Source organism: Ceratotherium simum, chromosome 2 (assembly GCF_057802395.1).
Source record: "Ceratotherium simum simum isolate JZ-2026a chromosome 2, ASM5780239v1, whole genome shotgun sequence".
NCBI classification, from domain to species: domain Eukaryota; kingdom Metazoa; phylum Chordata; class Mammalia; order Perissodactyla; family Rhinocerotidae; genus Ceratotherium; species Ceratotherium simum.
In genome coordinates, this window is record NC_141901.1 from 41122876 (window position 1) to 41149819 (window position 26944).

Sequence of the window (26944 nt, forward strand, 5' to 3'; positions counted from 1 at the left end):
GTAAGCCACAATTAGAAAAGATATTTGCTCAATGGATTAGTATCCAGAATAAATAAAGAATGCCTATAAATTGATTAAAAAATGAGAAGACATGAACAGATATTTCACAGAAAAGGAAACACAAATGGCTAGTAAATGCATGAAAAGATTTTCATCCTCATTACAAATCAAGGAAATGTAAATTAAAACCACCACAATGAGATACCATTCACAACCACCACATTGGGAAAAATGAAAAAGTCAGACAATAGCAAATGTTGAAGAGCCTGTGAAGCATTGGGAACTTTCACACACTGTTAATGGGAGTGTAAATACAAATATCGTGGAAAACAAATTTGGCATTATCTTGTAAAGTTGAAAATGGACAGGTCTATGACCCAGGTATTGTACTCCTTGATATTTATTCTAGAAAAACACTTACACGTGTATGCTGGGAAATATGTAGTCATTAACTGTCTAGCATGTACTAAAATTGTACAATCTCATAGTTGTAGAGAATGAATTATCAAAAACTGTAAAAAGCCCAAATGTCCATGGATAGAAGAGTGGATAAACAGAGATATGGTCATATAGTGGAATACCATAAAGAGATAAAAAGAATAAACTGCAGTTACATGCATGACATGGATGAATCTCAAAAACTGATACCAAGTGAAAACTATTATATATAGTGTGATATAATTTATATAAAATTAAAAAACATAAAACTTAACTCATTATTTGGGGAATATACATATATGTAGTAAAACTGAAAGAGAAAGGCAAGAGAATGATAAGCACAACATTTAGAATAATGCTTACTTTTAGCAGGGAGGTAAAGGTATAAGACTGGGGCAGAGCACACAAAGAAATTGGTAATGATCTATTTCTAATGCTGGATAATGGGTACATGAGTATTTGTTTTATTATTTTTATACCATGTGTATTACATTTACTCATTTCTATGCTGGAAATATTTAATTAAAAAACTCTAATCTCTTGAGAGCTAAAAGATGTTTAAAATACTTTAATGCAACTCTCAATATTCAGTAGTGATAGCATAACCAAATCAAATCTCCAGGTAATTACTTACTTCATTTTGGATAACAATTTTCGCCTTTCCTACAGCCCAGATTTTTTTTTTTTTTTTAAAGATTTTATTTATTTTATTTTTTCCCCCCAAAGCCCCAGTGGATAGTTGTATGTCGTAGCTGCACATCCTTCTAGTTGCTGTATGTGGGACTCGGCCTCAGGATGAACGGAGAAGTGGTGCCTTGATGCGCACCCGGGATCCGAACCCGGGCCACCAGCATCGCAGCGCGTGCACTTAACCACCAAGCCACAGGGCCAGCCCCAGCCCAGATCTTTAAAGTAGCAGCAGCAACAACAATAACAGAGTTGCACCCATTTATTCAACACTTACTGAACACCTACCATGTGTGAGGCCCTGTAAATAAAACAGTAAACAAAACTGCTATAGTCCCTCACCCAATGGGGCTTATAGAACAGTCAAGAGATGACACAAACTCCTTTGAATTCATCTCCTTTTAGTTTTCAAGTTTACTTTTTAATAAAGATGCCAATGCATTCCTTAATTCAGTCATTCAAGAAATGTGTGATGTGCTTCCTCAAGCCCACACTAAAGACAGAGTATACAGTGGTAAACAAGACTGGCATGGTCTCTACTGGCCTGCCTCCCTTTTACCTGTGGGATTCCAGGGCTCCTTTGCTGTGTTTGAAAACCAGAGGTCTAGAGCAGCAGTTCCCAAAATGAGTTTGGTGGATGTCATAAAATGTGTCAATGCTCTATGGCCAAAGAAATTAGAGAAATGCTGTATAACTATTCATTTTTTGAACAATTACAATATGTTAGCATATTTAAAAGTTTGGGAAAAACTACAGTAAAGAGACTTCATTTGACTCAAATTTACTTGGCCTTGGAACCCTTGGAATTCCCTTATTGCAAAATACTATTAATATCATTCTCCTGGATGCTAGTGGAGGGGCGGCTGCTGTGGAGCAAGGTGGTGGCTGTGAGTATGTGCCGAGGCCTGAAGATGAAGCTCTACTGAGCCAGGCAGAAGTGAGGTCCCCTGTGTTCCCTGCTCTTTATCTGTTCTCCTTAGCTTTGCCTTACACTGCCTCCATTGCTGTTCAACACTGCCCAATGCCCACCACCACCACCACCTGCTGCCCATTACAACTGTGTATAAGAGTCAGAAGAGCAGGCCTGAGACTGCTATCCTTAGAATGGCCTGCTTGCAAGGTTGCCCCTTAGCTGGTGTCTGAGAACTTGGATTTCAGGAGTTTCACCATTCCTAGAACTGGTACGAGAGGGTTACTGTGCCTAAACTATTTATCCAAACAACGTGATTTATGTTGAACAGCTGCTCTCCTGGGAGTCCGAAATTTTAGTATATGCTAGACAGATAATGACTACACGACCAGCCCCAATAAAAACCCTGGTCACTGAGGCTCTGAGTTGCCTTGGCTGGCAATATTTCACACGTGTTGTCACAACTTGTTGCTGAATGAATTAAGTGTGTCCTGTGTGATTCTACTGGGAAAGACTCTTGGACGCTTGCACCTGGTTTCCTCCAGACTTTGCCCAATGTGCCTTTTCCCTTTGCTGATTTTGCTCTGTATCCTTTCACTGTAATAAATCATAGCATAAGTATGACTATGTGCTGACTTCTGAGTCCTCCTAGGGAATCATAGAACCTGGGAGTGGTCTTGGCAACCACAAAACCCACCACCCAGTGCCCAAGACCACCCAGCATCCATCTCCACCTGATGCCCAATACCATCTGATACCCACCACCACCTGGCGCCCAAGACCACCCAGTGCCTGTCTCTATCAGCTCAATTTTCTTAACCCCAATTCTTCTCAATCCTCCTCTACTTCAACTACTTCACTCCCTGCCTCCAACACTGTCATCCCCCATCTGTGACCAGCTAAACCCCATGCCGATTCTAACCCTCCGTATCAGTTGATTACCAACCGCAAGCCCTCCACCCAACCTCAACTTTTCCTATTCCCAAACTACTCATGACCCCCATGTCACTCCAACAGTATCTGGCCCACCCAACTCTGCTCCCCCGATCTTCTCAATGTGCCCTGTTGCAACCACTAATATGGGACAGCTGTGACCTGCAGCTCCAGAGGGAGGCTAGGTCCTGGAGAGGAAAGAGTGGGTGACATGGTCCTGAGGTCCCCTAGGTATGCTTGTGGTCATTGGGGCCCTGTTTTAGCATGTTTTACTCTGGCCATGTTTTAGACATATGGGAAATGCTGGTCAGGAAAATGTGACCAACTCTCCATTCCAGGACACTATCATCTTGTATCCATATTACAACAACTGGTCTACCAGCCTCCAGCTTTGAACTTCTCCAATCCATTCTGTCCATTGAAGTCTTGCTTAAAATCTTTCAATATTTCCCCACGCCTTTAAAGGAAAAGGATATATATATATATATATATATATATGGTATACACAAGAATAACAGAAGATTCTTAAAAAGGGGGAGGGGATCTCAAAAGTCTGATCTCAAATCTCAAAGCAGACAATCTGGACTAAACCATATTTTCCATGTTCTTTAAAATAACTGTAAGCAGAAAAAATCCTATTGACAGGCCAAATTAAAGCAGAAGAGAGAAATATTTCCTCATTCTACTTTCTAGGGCATATACAAATCAGGGCATTGCAAGATAAATGCTCAAAGCCACTAATACTATGGAAAAATTTGAGTTCTGATTTCTTCTTTCAGTTTTTTCATGTCCTTTGAACACTTATTTGCAGAGCACAAGTTAAACATATTGCTTGTTACTGGAAGATAAGGAAGGGATAGGTTTCCTATTAAAAGCGACTGATGGTACAAAATGAAAAAGAGTTATGGGGATGGATGGTGGTGATGGCTGCACATTAATGTGAATGTATTTAATATTACGGAACTGTACACTTTTTAAATGCCTAAGATGGCAAATTTTATGTTATGTGTATTGTACCACAATAATAAAAGAAAAAACAAAACAAAACAAAAAAAGCAACTGATGATAAAAATTAAAGATGCATGATAATTATCTCAAGCCTTCTAAGAAGCAAAAATGAAGAAAAAAATTCTCAAAGATTTATCATTAAAATACTTCTCTAATATTGTTCAACTGCCATCATTCTGAGACTCTACCTATTGTCTACTTTTACTACACCAAGACAGAAAAGTCCTCTCTCCAATCTCAGTCATTCTTTGTTTAAAATGTGGATTGGGCCGGCCCCGTGGTTTAGCGGTTAAGTGCGCATGCTCCGCTGCTGGCGGCTCGGGTTCGGATCCCGGGTCCGCACCAACGCACCGCTTCTCCAGCCATGCTGAGGCCGTGTCCCATATACAGCAACTAGAAGGATGTGCAGCTATGACATACAACTATCTACTGGGGCTTTGGAGGAAAAAAATAAATAAATAAAATCATAAAAAAAAAAAATAAATAAAAAAAATAAAATGTGGATAAAACAAACAAATCCCAGAGACAAATAATTTCCTTGGTCTTTAAACCATCTGAAGCTCTTCCAGGTGTACTTGGAAGGGACATTTACTCATCATTGTATTTATAAAGTTCTGCCACTATTCTGCTGAAACTTTTTAGTGTTAGAGTCCTCTTTCTTAAGAAAAAAAAAAAAAGTATTCTCACATAGGCAGACTAAATGTATACTGAGAAGGAAGTCAGAAAAAACCTGTACCAAATTTAGAAAGGTATCCCAAAGACTATATGCTGGTCACATAAGACTTCAGTGGTCACAAAAATCATAGGTCCTTTTTTTTAAATTAAATTTTTACTATGGATATAATTGTAGATTCACATGCAGTTGAAAGAAATAATATATCGTCCCATGTACCCTTTACCCAGTTTTCCCCAATGGTAACATCTTGCAAAACTATAGTACACTATCACAACTGGGATATTGACATTGATACAGTCAAAATACAGAACATTTCCATCACTTAAAGGATCCTTCACGTTCTCCTTTTATAGCCTCTCCCACTGCCCACCCCCTTCCCTCCCTTCCTTAACCCCTGACAACCACTAATCTGTTCATTTGTATTTGTCATTTCAAGAATGTTATATAAATGAAATCATACTGTATGTAACCTTTTGATATTGGCTTTTTTCACGCATAATTTTCTGGAGATTCATCCGGGTTGCATGTTATATGTATCAACAGTTCGTTCCTTTAATCCTGAGTACTATTCCCTGGTATGAATGTGCCTGTTTGTTTAATCATTCATCCATTGAAGGATATTGGGGTTGTTTCCAGTTTTTGGCTATTACCAATAAAGCTGCTATGAACATTTGTGTACAGGTTTTTTTTTTTTTTTAATTTTATTTATTTATTTATTTTTCCCCAAAGCCCCAGTAGATAGTTGTGTGTCATAGCTGCACATCCTTCTAGTTGCTGCATGTGGGACGCGGCCTCAGCATGGCCGGAGAAGCGGTGCGTTGGTGCACGCCCGGTATCCGAACCTGGGCAGCCAGCATCAGAGCGCACGCACTTAACCACTAAGCCACGGGGCCGGCCCTGTGTACAGGTTTTTGTGTGAAGAGAATCATAAATTCTTAAGGTTAAATGATCTAGTTCAAGAACTAAGTCTTCAGAAATAGTTCAGAATTGAATTGGTGCTACAGTGATCTTAATAATAATCACTGAGTATTTTTTAGAAACAGGTTCTATAAGCAATTTTTTTTTTATTTTTTTATTTTTATTTTTTTTAAAGATTTTATTTATTCATTTTTTTCCCCCCAAAGCCGCAGTAGATAGTTGTATGTCATAGGTTCACATCCTTCTAGTTGCTGTACGTGGGACTCGGCCTCGCGTTGGACGGAGAAGTGGTGCCTCGGGGCGCGCCCGGGATCCGAACCCGGGCCGCCAGCATCAGAGCGCGCGCACTTAACCGCTAAGCCACAGAGCCGGCCCCTCTATAAGCAATTTATAGGTATTATCTTACAACAATCCGGTGAAGTAGACATTATTATACCCAGGTGAAAATAGAGATGGATAGACTAAATAACTTGCCTAAGGGTATATAGCCTAAAATTGGCAGTTTTGGAATTCAAACCCATGACTCTGCAGCCTTTCTCATTAGCCGCTGCATATGCTATATTGTCAGTCATCAAATGCCTGAATGTCTCCATTGATGGGGAACTCATAAGGCAGTCCATATGGTTTTCAGGCAGCTTTTATGGAAAGTTATTTCACATTGTGAGGTGAAATGTCTCCCTGTAGCTTCCACTCACTGTCCCAGTCTTTCTGTTGGGTTTTACAAGCCATCTTCCATATGATAAATTGAAGGTAGTTATCTCCTCTATTTTTCTTTTTCTGGGTAAATGTCTTCAGTTTCTTAAAGTAATCATCATGCAAGTCCCTTCTCTATATTACTCATCAATACTCTTCAAGTATGATCTATCAGTTTTAGATTTTATATTTCCAACAGTGACTATTTTGTAATTCTATCACACCATAGTTTCACTGAGAACACAGTTTACTAAAATTACCAGTTGTTTTTTTTTAAACAAATACTGTTATCTATCAAAATCCTAGCAACGTTTTTTTTACGGAAATTGTCAAGCTCTCAAAATTCACATGGAAATGCAATGGACCCAGAATAGCCCAAATAACCTTGGGAAAAAAAAAAAGAACAAAGTTGGAGGGCTCACATTTCCAGATTTTAAATCTTACTACAAAGCTACAGTAATCAAGACAGAGTGGTATTAGCATATGTCTATAGATCATAGATGTCTGATCCATATGTCCATAGATCAGTGGAATAGAGCTGGGAGAAACCCTTACATCACAGTCAGTTGATTTTTAACATAGGTGCCAAGACAATTCAATGGGGGAAAGAACAGTCTTTTCAACAAATGGTGCTGGGACAACTGGATATCCACATGTAAAAGAATGAAATTGGACCCCTGCATCACATCATCCACAAAAATTAACTCAAAATAGATCATAGACCTAAATGGAAGTGCTAAAACTATAAAACTCTTAGAAGAAACACAGGAGTAAATCTTTGTGACTTTGGATTAGGCAATGGTTTCTTAATGACACCAAAAGCTCAAGTGACATAAATAAAAATAGATACTTGGACTTCATCAAAATTGAAAACTTCTGCTTCAAAGGATACCATCAAGAAAGTAAAAGACAACCCACAGAATGGGAGAAAATATTTGCAAATTACATATCTGAAAAAGGACTTGTATCCACAATATATAAAGAACTCTTTATAACTCAATAATAAAAAAAGACAACCCGACTCAAAAATAGGCAAAGGATTTAAATAGACACTTCTCTAAAGAAGATATACAATGGCCAATAAGCACATGAAAGGATGCTTAACACTGTTAGTGATTAGGAAAATGCAAATCAAAAACACAACATGATACCACTTGTAAGGGAGCAGGGTTTGCCACCTCAAGATGTGTCTCTTTGGCATGAGGATCGATTATTTTGGGCTGGTTACTTTTAAGAAACTGCAGACAGGGGAGAAGCTCTGAAAACCAAGTAGAAGTTACCCTTTGTAAGAGACATTTACATTTGTAAGGGAAATCTCCCTTTGTAAAGGTGTCTCCCTCACTGTACCAAGAAGAGGAGGGGATGACCTTATCTCCAGAAACTCTTATTAATGCAGAAGGCAAGGACCTAAATCTGCATAATAACCTTAATCTTTTTTTTTCTGGTTAGGAAGGCCAGCCCTAAGCTAACATCTGATGCCAATCCTCCTCTTTTTGCTGAGGAAGATTGGCCCTGGGCTAACATCCATGCCCATCTTCCTCTACTTTATATGGGACGCCGCCTCAGCGTGGTGTGTCAGTGCGTGCCCGGGATCTGAACCTGTGAACCACTGGCCGAAGTGGAGCACATGCACTTAACTGCTGCGCCACCAGGCCGGCCCCAATAACCTTAATCTTGTTTACCATGCTTTTTCTGGTAATCTCTCATGATGGACTCCCCCCACCTCCAACATCTTCTTTTTGTCTTTAGCTGAAGATGGTATTTAAGGCGGCCACCTCATGGGGACCGGCCCTATGGCTTAGCGGTTCAGTGCGCGTGCTCCGCTGCTGGCGGCCCAGGTTCAGATCCCAGGTACACACCGATGCACAGCTTGTCAGGCCATGCTGTGGCGGTATTCCATATAAACTAGAGGAAGATGGGCACGGATGTTAGCCCAGGGCCAATCTTCCTCAGCAAAAAAAAGGAGGATTGGCATGAATGTTAGCTCAGGGCTGATCTTCCTCACACTCACACACACACACACACACACACACAAAATAAGGTGGTGACCTCAGCCATTCTGGTGAGTTACTCAGCTTTCCTGGATTTCTCCCATGTATACATGTTATAAAGCTTTGTTTGATTTTCTCCTGTTATTCTGTTTCACGTCAATTTAATTTTTAGGCCAGCCAGAAGGACTAGAGGGTAGAGGAATTGTCTTCCTCCCCTACACATTTCAAACCCAAAAGGATAGCTAAAATCAAAAGGACAGACAATAACAAGTGTTGGGGAGGATGCAGAAAAACTGGAATCCTCATACATTGCTCTTAGGAATGTAAAATGGTGCAGCCACTTTAGAAACAGTTTGGCAGTTCCTCAAAAGATTAAACATGGAGTTACCAAATGACCCAGCAATTCTACTCCTAGTTATATACGCAAGAGAAATGAAAATATATGTACATACAAAAACTTGTGCACAAATGCTCACAGCAGCATTATTCATAATAGCCAAAATGTGGAAACAATCCAAAAGTTCGTCAACTGATGAATGGATAAACAAAATGTGGTATAGCTATACAATGGAGTATTATTCAGAAATAACAAGAAATGAAGTTCTGATACACGCTACAACATGGATGAATCTTTAAACAAAGGGAAAGAAGTCTGTCACAAAAGACCACATGTAGTATAATTCTCATTATATGAAATGTCCACAACAGGCAAATCTATTGCGACAGAAAATTAGATTAGTGGTTGCCAGGGGCTGGGAGATGGAATAATGGAGAGTGACTACTGATGGGTTCTTTTTGGGGTGATAAAAATGTTCTAAAATTAGATAGTGGTAATGGTCACACAACTCTGTGAATATACTAAAAACTCACTGAATTGTATACTTTAAAGATATTGAATTTTATGGTATGTGAATTTTATGCTATGTGAATCTCAATAAAGCCATTATTTAAAAATGTTGCTATTTAGCCATATTAAAACAATACAGCAATAGTGAAGCTAACATGCACAGATTAACTACTATATGTCAGAAAATGTGCTATATACATTATATGCTTTATGTTATTTTATCATCATAGCATCCTTTGAAGCATTGTATCAGCTGTTGCTCCACAACAAACCACCCCAAAATGCAGTGGCTTAAAACAATAACTACTTATTATTGTTCACAAGTCTATAGCTACAGGCTGGTTAGTTCTTTTGCTCTGGGCCAGGTTTGCCTATCTCTGTTAGGCTTCCTCATGCATCTGAGGTTGGCCGCAGCTAAGATGACTGATTCTGCTCTACATTGTCTCTCATCCTCTAGCAGTGTGGCCTGGACTTGTCATAGCAGTGGCAAAGATCCAAGAGAGCTGAAACATTTAAGACCTGTTCAAACCTGGCTTAGAACCAGCACAGTCTTCTGTCACATTCTATTGCAGCCCATTATAGGCCAACACAGATTCAACGTGTGGGAAGCAGACTTTATCTCTTTATAGGAGCTGCAAAGTCACAATTTTTTCTGACACGTGGAAACCACTGTACTGTTAAAAAATGGAGAAGTCTGGATGTACACGTGGTTATTGGACTTAAGAGCCCACGTTCCTCATTACTACATCATATTTCTTCCTACATGGCCTCAATCCTTTATTTGTGCAGCTAGCTGTTAACTTTGATCCTAGCTGAGAATAAGTGAATTATTAAGTCTGTGCACTTAGCGGCTGTGCCACTGGGCCAGCCCCTAGATTAGGTTCTGAAGTAGAGATGCCTAAAGATAAAAACTTAAAAGAAAAGATAAACACAAAACAGTGTGATCTATTGTGGTGCTAATGTTGCGGGTAATTTTCTTTCTTGATTTTTATTTCTAATGTTATTAACAATAATCAGCAATATTAATAATATTGTGTATGTAATAAAAACTGTCCAAAATTCAGTACGGTGTCCATGTTAAAAAAAAAGTTTCTGGGGCCTGCCTGGTGGCTTAGTGGTTAAGTTTGCACGCTCTGCTTTGGTGACTCGGGGTTTGCGGGTTCAGATCCCGGGCGCGCACCTACATACCACTCATCAAGCCACGCTGTGGCGGCATTCCATATACAAAAAATAGAGGAAGATTGGCACAGATGTTAGTTCAGGGACAATCTTCCTCAGCAAAAAGAGGAAGACTGGCAACAGACGTTAGCTCAAGGCCAATCTTCCTCACCAAAAAAAAAAAAAAAAAGTAAATAAAATCATTTAAAAAAAGTTTTTATGAGACCTAGGCAAAACCATTTTTATGGGTTTTTTTTTGGTTAGGAAGATTACAGACAAGGAAACAGAGTGGCAAGTATGGCAGAATGGTTAAAAGCTTGGACTCTTCAAACTAAGTGCTGGGATTTGAAACCCGGCTCTCCTATTTAATAGTTGTGTAACCTTGAGCAAATTACTTAAACTTTGTCTCTGTTTCTTCATTTCTAAAATGGAGATAATGGCAGCATCTAAATATAGAATTGTTACAAGGATTAAATGATTTATAAGTTATCAGTTTATTACTACACCTAAGTTTCTCCAGTTTACAGAGCTACCAAGGAGCAGAGCGAGGCCTTGAACCCAGGCAGTCTGAAGTGTACATTTCTACTTTGATAAAAGGCAATAACCTGAAGCATAAGTTTAAAATCTTGGTACCCAAACAAAAATTTCAGAGTTCTTCCCTTGTTACATAGAAAATTATTTAGATTATTATGCTTATACAGCATTTACCCATAACTTGTCAAATGTAAAGTCAATCCTGATGATATTCTAGTAAGTTTTATCTTCAAAAATTTCTTTTAACATTTGAAACCTTATTTTAAAAGTTTATACTGAAGAGCTTCTCCTGTTTATCTATATTGTATTTAGATAACATCCCAGCAAGGAAGCACCATGAAATAAATGTTTAATTACTTCTATTCCAGTGAGGAAGTCTGAGGGCAGCTTAGCTAAGACTGCTGCTGTACAGCAATATCCTAGAGGCCAGCTGTGTACTTACAGCTTGGAAACTGATGCCAGAAGCAGAACAGTAGGGGAATACTGGAAATCTAGGCAGTTTTGTTGAGTGCCTATCACTTTGCTTAAAGAAAAGTTTCAGTTAACCCATACCCTCATTTAAATTAAAGCACAGACCACAATCCAAGGCAGAGTACTTTGGAGGTTAATAATGATTTGACTCTTTCTGTATTAGTTTCCTATTGCTGCTGTGACAAATTACCACAACCTTAGTGGCATAAAACAACACAAATTTGTCATCTTAGGGTTCTGTGTTTAGAAGTGCAAAATCAAAGTGTCTTGCAGGGTTGTATTCTTTCTGGAGGCTCTAGTAGAGAATCTGCTTTATTGACTTTTCCAGTGTTTAGAGGCTGCCCTTTCATCTTCAAAGCCTGCAAGAGCCAGTCAAGTCTTTGTCATATTGCATCACTCTGACAGACTCTTCTGTCTTCCTCTTCCATCTTTTCAAAACTCTTGTAATTCCAGTGGGCCTATCAGATAATCCAGGATAATCTCCCTATTTTAAGGTTAGCTGATTAGCAACCTTAATGCCACCTGCATCCTTAATTCCCTCTTGCTATGTAACATAACATAGTCACAGGTTCTAGGAATTAGGACATGGACATCTTGGGGGAACGATTAGTCTGTCTTCCAAGCCTTCCTTGGTTCAAATAATTCAGTGTTCATTCATTCAATATGGTCATTTTATTGAGCACTTAATATATTTTAGTTGCTAGTAGGCACTGGGGCATATGCAAAAGAACAGAATACTATCCTATTCGCCTATACTTAGCCGACAATTCATGAATCAGTGCAGTTACTGAATGCTAGTTGAAGGCAGAGACCCTAAGTATGTAACTTTCTTTATATACTGGTGTAGTGGAATTCCATTAGAAGTGTTTTTTCTTTGTAGTGTATACAATTATGTTACTGATGAGAAATTTTACACGAAGGCAATGTGGTATAGTGAAAAAAGTTAGGTTTTTAAGAGACAGGCAAACTAAAGTCTAAAGATAAAATTACTGGACTTCTCTGAGCCTCAGGCTTCTCATCTGTAAAATGTGAATAAGATGATCCATCTCAAAGTGTTGTTTATTCTAAGGATTAAAAACAAACACATGTTCTTCTGGCATGGTATTCCACAAATGTTAATTCTCCTTCTCCTCTCATATTTTAAGTATCTAACATTCATTTCAACATTTTCCTAACTTGCTTTGCACTAGACTATAAAAAAAATGTTAGACATAGTCCTTGCTCTCAAATTAAAAACGTTGTTGGTAGAGTAACACACTTGCATACATGACACAATTAAAGATTAATGTAAAACTTCAATGGGCTCCATGAAAGACTTGGCACTTAAGACACAGGAAAAGCAAATATATAGCGAGGTAATTAAGGCTGAATTCCTCTTTACCTTAAAAAAACAAAGCAAGCAAACAAAGCCTGGTCCATATATTGAAATATGGTACCGGGGAAATTCAGGAGTGTCTACTTGAACTTCAGAGCTTGACTAGACCTTTGAGATTTAATCTAGCACAATGATTTTCAAACTATTCCCTGGATCCCCAGAAATTCACAGATGTGAAGAAAAGGGACACCCAAGTAAATCCCCTCCCTAATTTTTTCTGCTTTACTGGTTAGGTGAAACTAAAAACTACTAGATTAGATAAACTTCGGGATTATCTGTGGATTTTAATAGTCCATAGTTCTCCTGAATTCCATCATCAAGTAAACGTTCGTGCAGGATTCTGAGAAACAAGTATTAGTAACCACAGAAATCTGATAGGCCTAGTTTTGCTTTGTTTTATTAACGACTTGGTTAGAATAGGACACAAACTACCAATTACACCCACAAACCTTATCAACATCAACAGAATCATAACATAATGCTCTGCACTTTCCCTGTGCCTAGGAGCTAATTCTACTTTACATATATTATTTCACACACCAATTCCAAAGGCAGATTTGGAGTTAACTAATTTTTATGTCTAGTTTTTCGTTTCTTCTTGATAAGGAATTAAGAAAAATAACTTTCCGAAGGACACATAAGACACGGGCGATTCAGTCCAAAACTCAACTGGAAATACATGATTCCTTATCCTCTAACATCAGGCTGCCTAATGAGATTGAAAATGTAGTAGCCATGCAGGAGGAAAAAGTAAAAGTGCACAGAAACACCATCGCGTATAGACAGTTGTGTGAAATTCTTGAAATCTAAGCTGAGCTAAAAAAAGAAAGCCGACCACGGCGCCGGTTCTTCCTTGGGTCCCAAGTCTGCAACATAGAACCCGGAAAAAAGCCCCCTAGGACGGTCGCCGGTCCTCCTGGCCTCACTCCCTACCTCACGGAGGTGCGGAGTCCCGCTCCTTTCTCTCATGGGTACAACCCCCGCGCCGGTCCATTTCCTCACCGAGAGTCGCGGACCAATTCTCCCCACGCGGCGAACAGCAGATACTATCAAAAGCTGCTCCGTAGTGCTCGTCCCGCAGCAAAGAAGCAAGCTCGGGTCGAACGGCAGGAAGCTACTCAACGCGCAGCCGCCGCGGCCTCCAACCGCCGGCCAGCGGAGGGGCGCTAGGCCGCCCCCGACCCACTCGCCGCGGCCGTGAGGAGGAGGGGGGAGGCGAGCCGCGGCGCCCCGGCCCGGGAGGTGAGTAGCCATGGGTCTCTGTCCGCCACTCAGATAATTCCAGTCTTAGCGGCAAGCTCTGCCTGCTTTTGCCTACCTTTTCCTCCCCCGCTCCTGCAGCCGACAGGAATGGAACAGTCCCGCGGGGGGATTGTGGGAGGCGCACGCGCGAGGGGTGGAGGGTATGTGGGGGGGGGGCCGGGGGAGGAGGCGGCGGCGGCGGCCGGGGCGGCGGTTGGTGGCCGTGGGGGCGGGGAAGGGGGGGAGGAAAGAAGAGGAGGTGGAGGAGGAGGCTTGGGCTCGCGCCGCTGAAGGTACGCGTGAGGGCCCGCGCCAGAGCCGGCTTGACAGGGGCCGAGGGGAAGTGGGGGACCGTGCGAGGAGGCGCCCCTGAGCGAGCGCGTACGGGCTGGCTGGCGCGCAAGGCGGCCGGAGGCGGTGGTTGGTGGGAGCGGCGAGCGACGAGCCCAGATACACTCCGACGCGTGCGGGCGGGCGTGCGCGCTTCGCCGCCCGAGTCGGGTGAGGGGGGAGGACGGAGGGGAAGAACGCGAGGAGGGAGGAGTGGGAGGTGGGGGGGGGGCACGAGGCGCCCTTCGCTCGCTCCCTCCCTCCCGAGGAGCTGCCGCCGCCGCCGCTCTGCCGCCGCCGCTCCCGCCGCCATTTTGGGTTCGCTTTGCGGAGGGGGAGACGATCCCCGTCTGGGTTGCGGGACCCGCCTCCCCTCAGTTTCCCTTGCTTGGCCCCACGCCTTTCCCTTCTCCTCTCTCGCATTTCCGCCAGTCCGCTCACCCGCTGGCCGCCTCCTGACAAGCGGGAGGGATCCACTGTGGACCAAGGGAAGCGGAGGAGCCTAGTGGCGGCCGCCCCCTCTTCCCCACTTCCCTGCACTCTCATCTTTCTCGGCCTCGGCCTCTGACACGGTGAGTAGAACCGCCTGGGGAGGCCTTTGGGCCTAAGTACTCCCTCCGCGACTCAATCCTTGGCTTCTTGGGAGCTACTGTCATCTCCCGGACCTGGACCTCCGGGAGAGCGGTGGTAAGGATGGGGGAGGGGAGAGAAGGGAAGGGGATCCTGAGCTTACCGGGAAGTCCCTCCTGGCGGGGGTGAAGGGGTGTCCCCGACAGGCGGGCTCCTGGCTTGGGGGAGGGGGCAGGAAAGTAAGCGAGTGGAGGCGGAGTCGGCTGTGCCCCTGACAGGTTAGTTTGTGTGTTGTGTAGACACGATTGGAGCATCCCCCGTAGTCCAGTCTGTGGCTGTTTAAGGAATAAGACTGGCAGGAGGGCTGATCTTCTGAGAGTAGTTTACCTGTATGATCAGGTGTGTGTCGTCCCTGACATGCTGAACTGTATGTAGGAAAGACAGAATGATTTCAGTGTTATAAGTTTAATAAATGTTACTGGTTACTTTGTACATGGAAAGACATGTTTTTGGTCTGGAAGACAGATGGTCTGCTGGTGTATGGCGGCTGTGTTTGTGTGTGTATGCAAGGAAGGAAAGTGTTCCGGAAGAGTTTGCTTGTGTTTGTGTAAGTGTAATGGAGTTCCCCTTATAAGTTAGCTTATTTTTAAAATAAAACGTGGGATATTCCCTGCTGGCTGATGTGTGTGTGTATTTTAGGTATTGGGAGCGCCTTGTTACCTGTTGGGAAAGAGAAGTCACAGCAGTATTTTAGACAATATAGCATATATTTGTGGGAGAAACTTAAACTGCTTGTGGTCTTAAGAGTAGTTTGTTCCTCTGAACAGAGTGAATTGTGTAAATGTGAAGGTCTAGAATGTCTTTAACAGAATAGTTACTATGAGGGTATAAGGAATGGATGGCCTTTTTGTTGACCTGAGTTTATATTAACGCTTTATGATAGAATAACGCTGTTATATTTTTCAGATTTTAAATCTTTAAATTCTAAATCTCTTTGTGATTCTAAATATCTGTGAAATGGTAGAATAGATGTTTTCTCCCATTTTACACAATACGAAATTGAGGCATAAAGAGATAATTTTTTCAAGGTCACATGTTAAATTGGTTACAAAGTTGGGACTATAACTCCAGTATTTTGACTACTAGTCCAGTAGTGTATTCACTATACCATGATGCCTCAGGAGGTCTTTGTCAGGCAAATCTGAGTTTATTGGAAAGATAAGGGCTTATATGACTGGTTGAATTGTATTTGGTAGAGATCAGTTATGTCAGACATGTATGTGGAATGTAGGTTGTCCTTTCCAGGTTGGCCTGTGTGAAATGGTTATCCATGATTATTTTTTGTTTATGAAGGAAGCAGAGCATTTCTGACACTTGAGTTTGTGTGTTTGAGGAAGGGATGTCTTCCGTAGTTTAACTTGTACTAGAGCAGCTACCTGGGGCCTGACAGCTTAACTTTAAATGTATGGGAAGAAGGATCTTCTTTCATTCGTTCAACAAATATTTGTTGAATAACTACTCGTTATACACTGTTCCTGCCTTGGGGTGAGAGTAATCAAGGTGACCCTGTTGAAACAGCCTGGATGCATCCTGGATGCATATGAGGGGACTTGTCTTGACAGTGGTATGTATTAAGTCAAGCAAAGCAGACAAGTCAGTGCGAAATTGAAACTAGAAAACCTTCCTAAAAAGTCTTTTCAGTTTGGAGGGAATTTAGATCTTCCAGACATTTTAATGTGGAAGGATACAAGTGTATTTAAGAATCCAACAGGATGGCCAGTTTGTGATAATGTGTGCCTTCTTTTGCATTATCTTTTGGCGTTTATGAGTAAACAGTTTTTGGGATCTGGGAATTGTTGATATATGTGTCTGTAGATATTGGAACTTTTTGGCAGGGCTGAAGGAATTCTTCGAAAGACTTAATTTTGTAGTAAGGATCCCCTCTATGAATATGAAGGAAGAATATTTGAACTAAACCAACTTAACTGTGTCTCTCTGGAAAATGGAATGTTTTTGATATGCTAGATTAGTGGTTCTTAAAGTTTTTTGGAGTCACTTGTCCTTCTGAGAATCTGATGAAAGACCCTCACTGTACAAAATGAGCATAAGCACAGTCACACAAATGATGCATACAATTTCAGGAACTTAAACTGTAATGAAGTAGAACCAATTTATATTCAGGTCTCATTTGAAAGCCTTTATATATATATATATATATATATATATATATATATATGTATATATATATATATATGTATATATGTATATATATATATATATATGTATATATGTATATATATATATATATATATGTATATATGTATATATATACACACTTTGGGAGTGGAGATGTTGATATGAGTTTAAGATCCAAGATTCTGTGACAGTGTTTGAGCATGCTGACAGTAAGGAGAATTTTAAGATCCATGTTTTTTATTCTTTTTGTTTTATTCTTTATTCTTTGCAAACTTATTTCTGTAGTGTTAGAACATGCTTCTGAATTAGGTGATAAGAGAATATAGCACAAGTGTTTATAGCTTTATTCTTTTTCATTATGTTTTTATTCTCAAACTCATCTCTATTCAGTTTTGCATTGGGACTGAGGTGTTTTGAAGCTCATTTCCTGGAATTTATCTTGTTTATAACAAACATTATTGAGTTAATTCTATGCAGGGGACACAAATATGAATAATAAAATATATGGCCTCTGTCCTTGAAGAGATTTTAATCCTATTGAAGCTATGAATTGTATGATGGCAGGGGCTTTCAAAAGGGCAAGGAGGAGGGAAGCATGGTCCTAGAAGTTGAGGTTTTGTGATGTAATTGCAGAGAGTTTTTGCCCTTACTTATTCTTAGGAAGGTATAACTTCTTTACACTCTTTATGCAACTTTGTAGCTAAAAAATGTGTTTTGGTATCATCTGATGTTTTTGGATGAAAGAACTCTGGTTTGAAAAGGAGGCAGACATTGGTTGCATTCCTTATCTTGTTTTGGATGTGTTTCTTTTCTTTTTTTTTTTTTTTAAATTTTATTTACTTATTTTTCCTCCAAAGCCCCAGTAGATAGTTGTATGTCATAGTTGCACATCCTTCTAGTTGCTGTATGTGGGACGCAGCCTCAGCATGGCGGGAGAAGTAGTGCGTCGGTGCATGCCCAGGATCCGAACCTGGGCCGCCAGCAGTGGAGCGCGCGCACTTAACTGCTAAGCCACGGGGCCGGCCCGGATGTATTTCTATAGTGAGTTTATGTAAAAAGGTCTTAATGTCATTTTTGGACATAACATGCATCTAGAAAACACTTCTGGGGTAAAATCCAGTAGCTATTTGACAGACTGCCCATGAAATTAGAAATAATTACTGCATTTTTAAAAGAAGAAGAAATTCAGAAAGGTGTTTTAATAGGACAGATTACAGGATTCAGTAAGATAATGGAGAGACCCTAAGAAAAATAGTCTGATTGTCTCTTCATGTCGTGGCCTCTGTGTAAGGATGTCATATAAATTTGTGAAAAGTTTAAGATTTTCTCTAATTTTTAACTTGGGTAGTAGGTATATGGTTTTTTATTGTTGTTTTTTACAACATGTCATATATATGTGTGTGTAGTGTGCATATAAATACATATGTATATAGTCTCTTCTACGTATGAGATTAAAAAAATAATGCTTGTAATAATCACAAAAAGTTATTCAGGATCTTTAAGGATCAAGAATGGAAAGTGATTTTTGTGTCCTGTTCTTGAGTTGTATTCTAAGATATAGAGCATAACTTACCTATATCTTGCTAGGCACTGTGTCTTTATAGTATTAGCAGTACCACTTGAGGCTTTATTCTAAGTGGTCTTCTATGCCTTATGAATAAAGAATTGGCCACATTCACTCCTGCCCAAAATGGTCTTCATGCACACAATCAAGTTTTACCATATGTCTAGGTGGTGCATCTCCAGTTAAATAATTTCATGTTGCTATTTGAGTTGTGTGTGTTGGTCTGAGTCTTTTAAAGTTAATATACAGCCTTACTGAAATCTGCTGTGAGGTCTGCTTTGTGCCAGCCTTTCCAAAAGCATGAGATGTCTTAAACCTGGCTGCCGTAAGAGAGGGTAATGAAAGTAGTTTTTGTTTTGTTTTGAGCTATATTGCTAGGGTTTTTAAAAATATTTTTCTTTAAATTTCTTGTAATTTTTTTTGTTTATAGTCTTTGTATGGAGAGGTTAGATTTTCGTACTTAAAATTTGTCATCTTAGGGCCGGCTCCGTGGCTTAGCGGTTAAGTGCGCGCGCTCTGATGCTGGCGGCCCGGGTTCGGATCCCGGGCGCGCCCCGAGGCACCACATCTCCGTCCAACCCGAGGCCGAGTCCCGCGTACAGCAACTAGAAGGATGTGAACCTACGACATACAACTATCTACTGGGGCTTTGGGGGGAAAAAATGAATAAATAAAATCTTTAAAAAAAAAAAAAAAAAAAAATTTGTCATCTTAGTTAATGATAACTGTTAATCTTATATTTCATGTTTTAGAAATCACTTTTCTAGTAACTGCCTCTTTGGGGGTGTTAATGGCAGTGTGATGTTGACACAACATAATTAATAAGTTATGGCTTCAAGTGATGACAGAAATTTAGCTAATAACCTTACTGCTATTTCAGAGTTGTATTTCCTTCATTGAACATCTAACTTTTTTATGTTTGAAGAATCTGTCAAGTTTTATTTTTAGCATTAATTGTTTTTGCTTTTCGTAGTTTTTAGTCATTTGCTCTCAGATATATGCCACGTTGATGACAAGATTGATACTTTTTTCATTTAATTTTGTTCATTTTTTAAATGGAAAAAAGTTCTTGTATATTCAACATCATCTTCAACAGTTATCAACACCCAGTTATCACACTATATCCCCATCTACTAGCCTCACTTCCTCCTCCCCCACTCTGCTTATTTTGAAGCAGATCTTCCAGACATTATATCATTTCATCCATAAATACTTCAGTGTGTACATTCTTTTCACTCTTTTTAAATGAGTAATTATTTCTACATAGTCAGGTTTATGAGCTTTTTAAATCAAGTATCTGATGATAGTTGGATCTAAACTAGTTACATCAAATACTTTTAATCTATATTACCTGTCAGGAGTTCCTTCTGCAAACTAAGAAGAAATGAGCTGAATAGAAATTCACCTCACTGCTTTTAGATGTTGGCATTAAAAAATGCAGACAGTTAGTTCCTATGTTTGCCAGAAAAGTTTATCAGCTTTTTTCAAATGCACAAGAAATAATGTCTTTTACAGTTTTTTTGTTTGTTTTTTTAGTCATAGTGACAAGATCTTAAAAACATTTTCTAGTTCCTCTTAGTTCCTCTTCATTTTCTAACTGGATCCACTTACCACAAAAAAAATCAGATGATACTGGTGATGTTGAACAGGAGCTGAAATTGGTCTAAAATCAACTTGCTATTTAAAGAGCATGAAATGCACATTGTTTTGAGTTTTGAAATTCTAATTTTACACATTTGAAAATCCATACCATTTCTTAAATTGCTAAATAGGAACCATGTTACAGAGCATAATTATCATGATGAGTAGAAACATTGTATAAAAAGAAAGTAAATATTCCTTTTGAGTTACAAAGATGAATTAGAGTATAGAGATGTGAAGTGGTTGCTAGTAAAGTAGAATTTAGATATATATCCTTTCCTTCCACAAAAGGCTGACAGTTATATTATAATTCAGATGAAAGTGAGTTCTATCGTTAGTGAAAGTTTGGTTAATTTATCTTTTCTTATATCTTATGTTATAGTCCCACAGTAAGTAAATCATGAATCTTTGACTTAATCTTCATGTTTTACATTTTGTTCTGTCTTTTTCACACTTGATACCAAATCACTGTTCTCATTCAATTTTATTTGTTCTAAGACCACAGGTGGGCAGTGTGTCAGATCATAAAGTAGCTATATCATGGCTGCTTGGTGTAAATGACATTACTTAGAATGTGGAGAGGACATTCCTTATGATAAGGTTTCTTAAATTCAGCACTGCTGAAAATGAAAGCTCCGGAGTTTAAATATTTACTAACATAAGAAGCCTAACAGGGCTGAATAGAGAGAATTTAAAAGATAGTCTTTGAAAGAAGAAACTGCTAACTCTGACATTTGAGGAAATGGGGGAGTGAATCAGTCATGTGTAATAATTACTTGGTGAACATTATATATAGTATAAAGGTCTTCAAAGAAGATTGGAGGATATAAATCTCAAGTAGAGATTCCATCAAGCTAAATGATAACACAGGTTGGGAAGTTAAAATTTAGATGCAAAAGCATATCAAAGAAAAAAGAGCAGTCACTTTGACACTGCAGTGAATTAGAGATTTAAATTAATTTTTTTTTTTTTTTTTTGTGAGGAGATCAGCCCTGTGCTAACATCTGCCAATCCTCCTGTTTTTTTGCTGAGGAAGACTGGCCCTGGGCTAACATCCATGCCCATCTTCCTCCACTTTATATGGGACGCCGCCACAGCATGGCCTGCCAAGCAGTGCGTCAGTATGCGCCCGGGATCCGAACCGGTGAACCCCGGGCCACCGCAGCAGAGTGCACACACTTAACCGCTTGCGCCACCGGCCCGGCCCCAGATTTAAGTTAATTTTATTGGGGGGGGGGGGTGTGTGTTTAAAGAAAAAGCCTCAAATGTAAAACAAGATTAGGGTTTAATTCGGTTTAACAGGTATTTCTTCCATTTGTTCATTCATTCATTCATCATTCAACCAACTAACGTTTTTCTAATGATTACTTCATTCCCATTTCTGTGCTTCGGTGTTGGGAAAAAAGACACAATTTTTTTTTGCCTCGTGGCAAAGAGAGTTGCCTCATTCACAAAACAGTTGTGAATCTAGTAAGAGGAACATCATGTTAACAAACATATTACAATATATAGTGTAATACATTTCTCCCAGGTAAAGAGGGGAGAAAGTTATTAAATCTGTGAGGAGAAAGGAAAGGTTAGGGATGGCTTCCTACAAGTGGGAAGAACCAGATTTTAAAGGATAAATATGAGTTATTCAGTAAGGCTTAGAGAGGGCATTCTAGGTAGAGGAAGATCATCTGCAGAGGTATGAAAATGAGTGTAACATAGCAGAATGAGTTCAGGGGACTGTAGTTTGGATCAGTATACTTTCCACCCATTCTCCTGTGATTTCCTGTGTCTTCAGTGCTGTATAAGGTTGACCTTTCTACTTAGAGATCATCAACAAAATAGAGATGAACTATGTTCAATACACTCTACTTAGACAAAATAGTATATTGTTGCAGTTAAAGGTAATTTCTAACAAAGATTAAAATCGAGAAAATAGTTGATTATGTTTTAGTTACTCAGAAAATTTTGGGGCCAGTGCTGTGAGGTAGTGGTTAAGTTCGTGTGCTCCACTTCTGCGACTCGGGGTTTGCAGTGGATCTGAGTGCGGACTTAAATGCCACTTGTCAAGCCGTGTTGTGGTGGTATCCCACATACAAAATAGAGGAAGATTGGCACAGATGTTAGCTCAGACAGTCTTCCTCAAGCAAAAAGGGGAAGATTGGCAATAGATGTTAGCTCAGGGACAATCTTCCTCACCAAAAAAAAAAAAGAAAAAGAAAATTTTTACTACAGTACACCTCATTCCTTCAGCATTTAGTTAATCAAGCCTTGATGATGATACGTATCCAGCCAAATAAAAAAATGTATAATTGCTTTTCTTAATAATGAACAAATCTCTCAGCCTCCTCTCAATTTGTTGAAAAATCCCAAATTGTGGTTAAGATCATGGACTCTGAAATCAAATTGACTAGGCTTAGATCTCAGTTTTGCTACTTACTGACTGTAGTCTTTAGCAAAATGTAAAATGATGATTATACTTATAGGGTCGTTGGAGGATTGTACGAGGTACTCTGTCTGAAGTGCTTGGCATAATGTATGTCATGTAGCAAGTGCAGATAATACAAATTTGCTATTAAGTTATTTCTCCTCTTCATTTCCTGAAAAGAGAATTTTTTTTAGCAAAACAAATGACCTCTTTTATATATAATTTCTACAAGAGGTAAAAATAATGCAAAATACATTTTTGAAAGTGTATATAAACAACTTCCTTACATGTATACATATTTTTTCTAATTCTCAATTTATCTTATTTTCCTCACATGTGAATTTTACTTTTATATTTTCCCACTTAACTTCAGGCTAGGCTTTTGTGTTGGCTTCTTTTTACCTTCGTACCAAATCAAGAATTTGTCTCCAAAGGTAACAGGGATATATTTTATATATATAGAGGTGGAGAACCTTAAGTCTTTGAACTGAACTGGGTTTAGTTTTTTTTTTTTTTTAATTTTTTGTTTATTGCAGTAACATTGATTTATAACATTATAAAAATTTCAGGTGTACATCATTGTACTTTTTTTTTTTTAAATGACGTACTCAATGTTTTGGTTTTTTTTTTTTTAATTATTTATTTTTTTTCCCCCAAAGCCCCAGTAGATAGTTGTATGTCATAGCTGCACATCCTTCTAGTTGCTGTATGTGGGACACGGCCTCAGCATGGAGAAGCGGTGCATCGGTGCACGCCCGGGATCCGAACCCGGGCCACCAGCAGCGGAGCGCGCGCACTTAACCACTAACCCACGGGGCAGGCCCTGGGTTTAGTTTTGATAGTTCCTTTTTTAAAGCTGATCAGTGTTTCCTTTTTCTTTCTTTCTTTTTTTTTTTTTATAAGAAAGATTGGCCCTGAGCTAACATCTGTGCCAATCTTCCTCTATTTTTGTATGTGGGACGCCACCACAGCATGGCTTGAGGAGCGGCGTGTAGGTCCGCGCCTGGGATCTGGACTCGCGAACCCTGGGCTGCCAAAGCAGAGCATGCGAACTTAACCACTAAGCCACCGGGCCAGCCCCATGATCAGTGTTTCCTTTGATTTTTTAGGAGCCCAGTGTATTCTTCTAAAGCAGAACCCAGCTCTTCCCTAAACCACCTCCTTTGATTCAGAAACAAGACCAACATGTGTTTATTGAGTGCTTGTTTTGTGCCAGGCACTAGGATACAGTGTTGAACAAAATAAGGTCCTTGGGCATTTTCATTTTCCTTTTCCAGGACAAGATCTTTCAGTACTGCTGTAACATACTGCTATCATCTTGTTACAGGTGGTTCAAGCAAAACTTTGTTCTTAAGGTATACTAGAGATTTCTGAAGGGACATGATTATTTCATGCCTTGGAACATGATTATTTTATGCCACAGCAAATAAATTCTAGGCCAAAAATGTCTTCCTCTTGAGGAATCTTTATTGTATGCCTATGTTTTATCCAGGCAATCTATTGGACATTTAGTCTGTTGGGATATCAGTGGGTTACGTCCTCTGTTCAGAGTCAAATAAAAACCAGTATTCTGTGTCCTGTGCCTAACAGAAGGAGTATTCATTCTTTCATTCAACAAGTATTGTATACTTTATACCGAGTACTGCTCTCAGCCCGAGGGATACAGCAGTGAATAAAACAGTAAAAAATTACTGCCTTCATGGTGCTCACTTTCTAGTGAGTAAGATAGATATTAAAGAAATGGATATGATGTCATAACATTTCAGTGATACGTGTTATAAAGGAAATGTAAACGAGGTAAGGGGATGTTAGATGGTTAGGGAAGTCCTTTGAGGCACTGGTATTTGAGCAGAGACCTGAATGATACGAAGGATCCCATGCAGCTACCTGAGGCATGAACATAAACCCTGATACAGTGGTGTGTTGGTGTGTTTAAGAAATAGGAAAGAGCTGGAACAGAGTAAACAAGGTGGGGAGGAATGATAGGAAAGAAGAGGTTAGGTAGAAGAGGTAGCCAGGGGCTAGGTAATAATAGGGGCATACAAGACTTGGCTGAGTGTCTAGGTTTTATTCTGGATTTGATAGGAAGCTATTGGAAGGTTTTGAGCAGGGAAGTGACTTGATCTAATATATACACTTTGAAATGCAACAGTGATGCAACCAGAGTGACCAGTTAGGAGGCCGTTATGATTTTTGAGGCAAGGGATGGTTGGGAGTTGAACCTAGGCTGTTAATCAGGGAGATGGATTTGGGATATATTTTGAAGGTAGTTGGGATGATAACTTAGATTGCATGTGGGGTCTGAGTAAGAAAGTAGTCAAGAATGACTCCAATGATGGCCTTGATAGTTGAATGCCATTTACTGAGTTGAGGAACACTGGGAGAAGCAGGTTGTGGGAGTGCAGAAATTAAGAATTTGGTTTGGATATACTGACTCTGACTTTTCTATTAAAAGTTTCAGGTTGAGATATTGAGTAGGCAGTTGGATGTATGTCTTGAGGTCAGTTGAGCATCAGTGTGGAGATGCTGTTTAGGGCCACGGGATTTGATGAGATAACCTAGAGAGTGAATGTAGATAGAGAAGAGATGAAGTTCTTGGACTGAGCTGTGCGGTATTCTTGACACTTAGAGGAATTTAATCAAGAATGCCAGGGTTGAAGGAATCTTTTGATAATTTTAGAAATAATACCTTCCTGACTAAGAAAACCTAACAAGTACTAACTAGTCAAGACAGAGAGACAAAAATAAAATGGTTGATGAACAAATTGCTATTTTTTTAATCTGTTAAATAGCTGTTTGTATCGTAGAGATCAGAACATTCGTTTTATATGAAATTTAGAACCAGAGTGCCTACTTCTACTTGATTTCTCTGAAACGATGGGCAGAGTGGTCATTACCTTCCTAGATAACCATTGTAAAGGGCAACATAAGGTAAAACAAATAAATGCAAGTTTATAAAATAATGAATGAGGTATCAAAAGACATGAAGCTCTTTACCCATTAATATGATAACCGTTTCTAGCTTTGAAAACTTACAGAGTAAGAGTGAGATCAAGCTGCCTTCTAATTACTTATTTAGTCTATCATTGGGCATTGTTAAACCTTCCTTTAAAGAAGTTGGTTTTTCATCCGTGGACTTAATGAGTCAACACATCGAATATCCTAGATACATGTATAAGATCCAATACTTGTAAATATTACGGGCTTAATATTGTTTAGGTTGACTTACTGCACATTTTGGGACATGTTTTCTGGGTGTAGGTGAGGATCTATTTAAATGTGTTTGAGGTGTAAGAAATTGAAGGGAATAGAAATAACAGACAATAAAGGCAGCCACAGCATATAGCTTATTTATTGTTGTTGATTTAAAAACCTGTCAGAAAGAAGACGTGGTATATATATACCATGGAATACTACTCAGCCATAAAAGAAGACAAAATCGTCCCATTTGCAACAACATGGATGGACCTGGAGGGTATTATGTTAAGTGAAATAAACCAGAACGAGAAAGACAGACAGTGCATGATTTCACTCATATGTGGAAGATAAGCCAACACACGCACAGATAGAACTGTTTGGTGGTTACCAGGGGCTAGGGGGGTGGGGGGGGTGGGCACAAGGGGTGGAGGGATGCGCTTATATGGTGACTGATAAACAATCATGTACAACAAAAATTTCACAGTTAAAAATAAAATAAAATAAAAACCTGTCAGAAATCCTCTTAGCTAATGCATGAAAGAGATACTCTCTGTCTTGAGTACATGACTTCACATTTGCCAATCTACCTCTACCATTAGGAAAATGTAGGGCCCATCTGTTGAACTGGCACTATGCCTAAAAGGCCAGTAATTTTGGACTTTGTCAGTCCAGGAAGAGAAATTAATTCCAGAACATTGAGAGGAAACATTTCTAGTAACAGTGTATTCCCCAGGGTTTATCTGGCCTCTTGTTGCTATTTTATAGAAATCACCAGAGAATTAGGGATCCATATCATGGATGATTTCTATTTCCCAAGTTAAAGTCAGAATCATCAGTTGTGTGCATTAGAAAGCCGTGCTCTTCCAGTCAAATGGTGTCCTTAAGAAAACACTACCAAAAATTTTCAGATAGTTTAGAGGCGATCTTTTTAAGTAGAACTGAGATGTTTAAGATAGTAATATGATTTGGAATTCAAATAAGCCTCTAAAAATATTTCTAGATGAATCTGTTCCACAAAAATCTGGAAACTATTCACTGAGACTTAGAACTAGATGGTTAAAAGTGGCCACCTAGTTTCATGGGCATTCATTCTGTACCTTACCTTAGAAACTGGCCTTGAAAACCGAGGATCCTAACTCTTTTTTTTT

At 39.5% G+C, this 26944-nt stretch overlaps 2 protein-coding genes and 1 pseudogene across 6 annotated transcripts in view; 1 reads left to right on the forward strand and 2 right to left on the reverse strand.

Moving 5' to 3' along the window:
* The window catches only part of DAP3 (death associated protein 3), a 32082-nt gene extending 18303 nt beyond the window's left edge, over nt 1-13779 (reverse strand). Inside the window, exon 1 of the mRNA XM_087441984.1 lies at nt 13642-13779. The gene's annotated coding sequence lies outside the window, so the exon portion shown is untranslated. The remainder of the gene's footprint in view (nt 1-13641) is intronic.
* Nucleotides 10-14524, reverse strand: LOC147917924 (uncharacterized; annotated as a pseudogene). The gene is made up of 3 exons (XR_015554895.1): nt 13573-14524; nt 1685-1785; nt 10-748 (listed from the first exon to the last, which is right to left on the reverse strand). The product of XR_015554895.1 is annotated as an uncharacterized LOC147917924 (transcript).
* ASH1L (ASH1 like histone lysine methyltransferase) overlaps nt 14155-26944 on the forward strand; it is a 228872-nt gene continuing 216082 nt past the window's right edge. For 3 of the 4 annotated variants that reach the window (XM_087441966.1, XM_087441959.1, XM_087441957.1), the window contains exon 1: nt 14457-14783. The gene's annotated coding sequence lies outside the window, so the exon portion shown is untranslated. Of the gene's footprint in view, nt 14175-14456; nt 14784-26944 lie in introns of those variants that run through there. The other variant, XM_087441962.1, reaches the window with a different exon arrangement.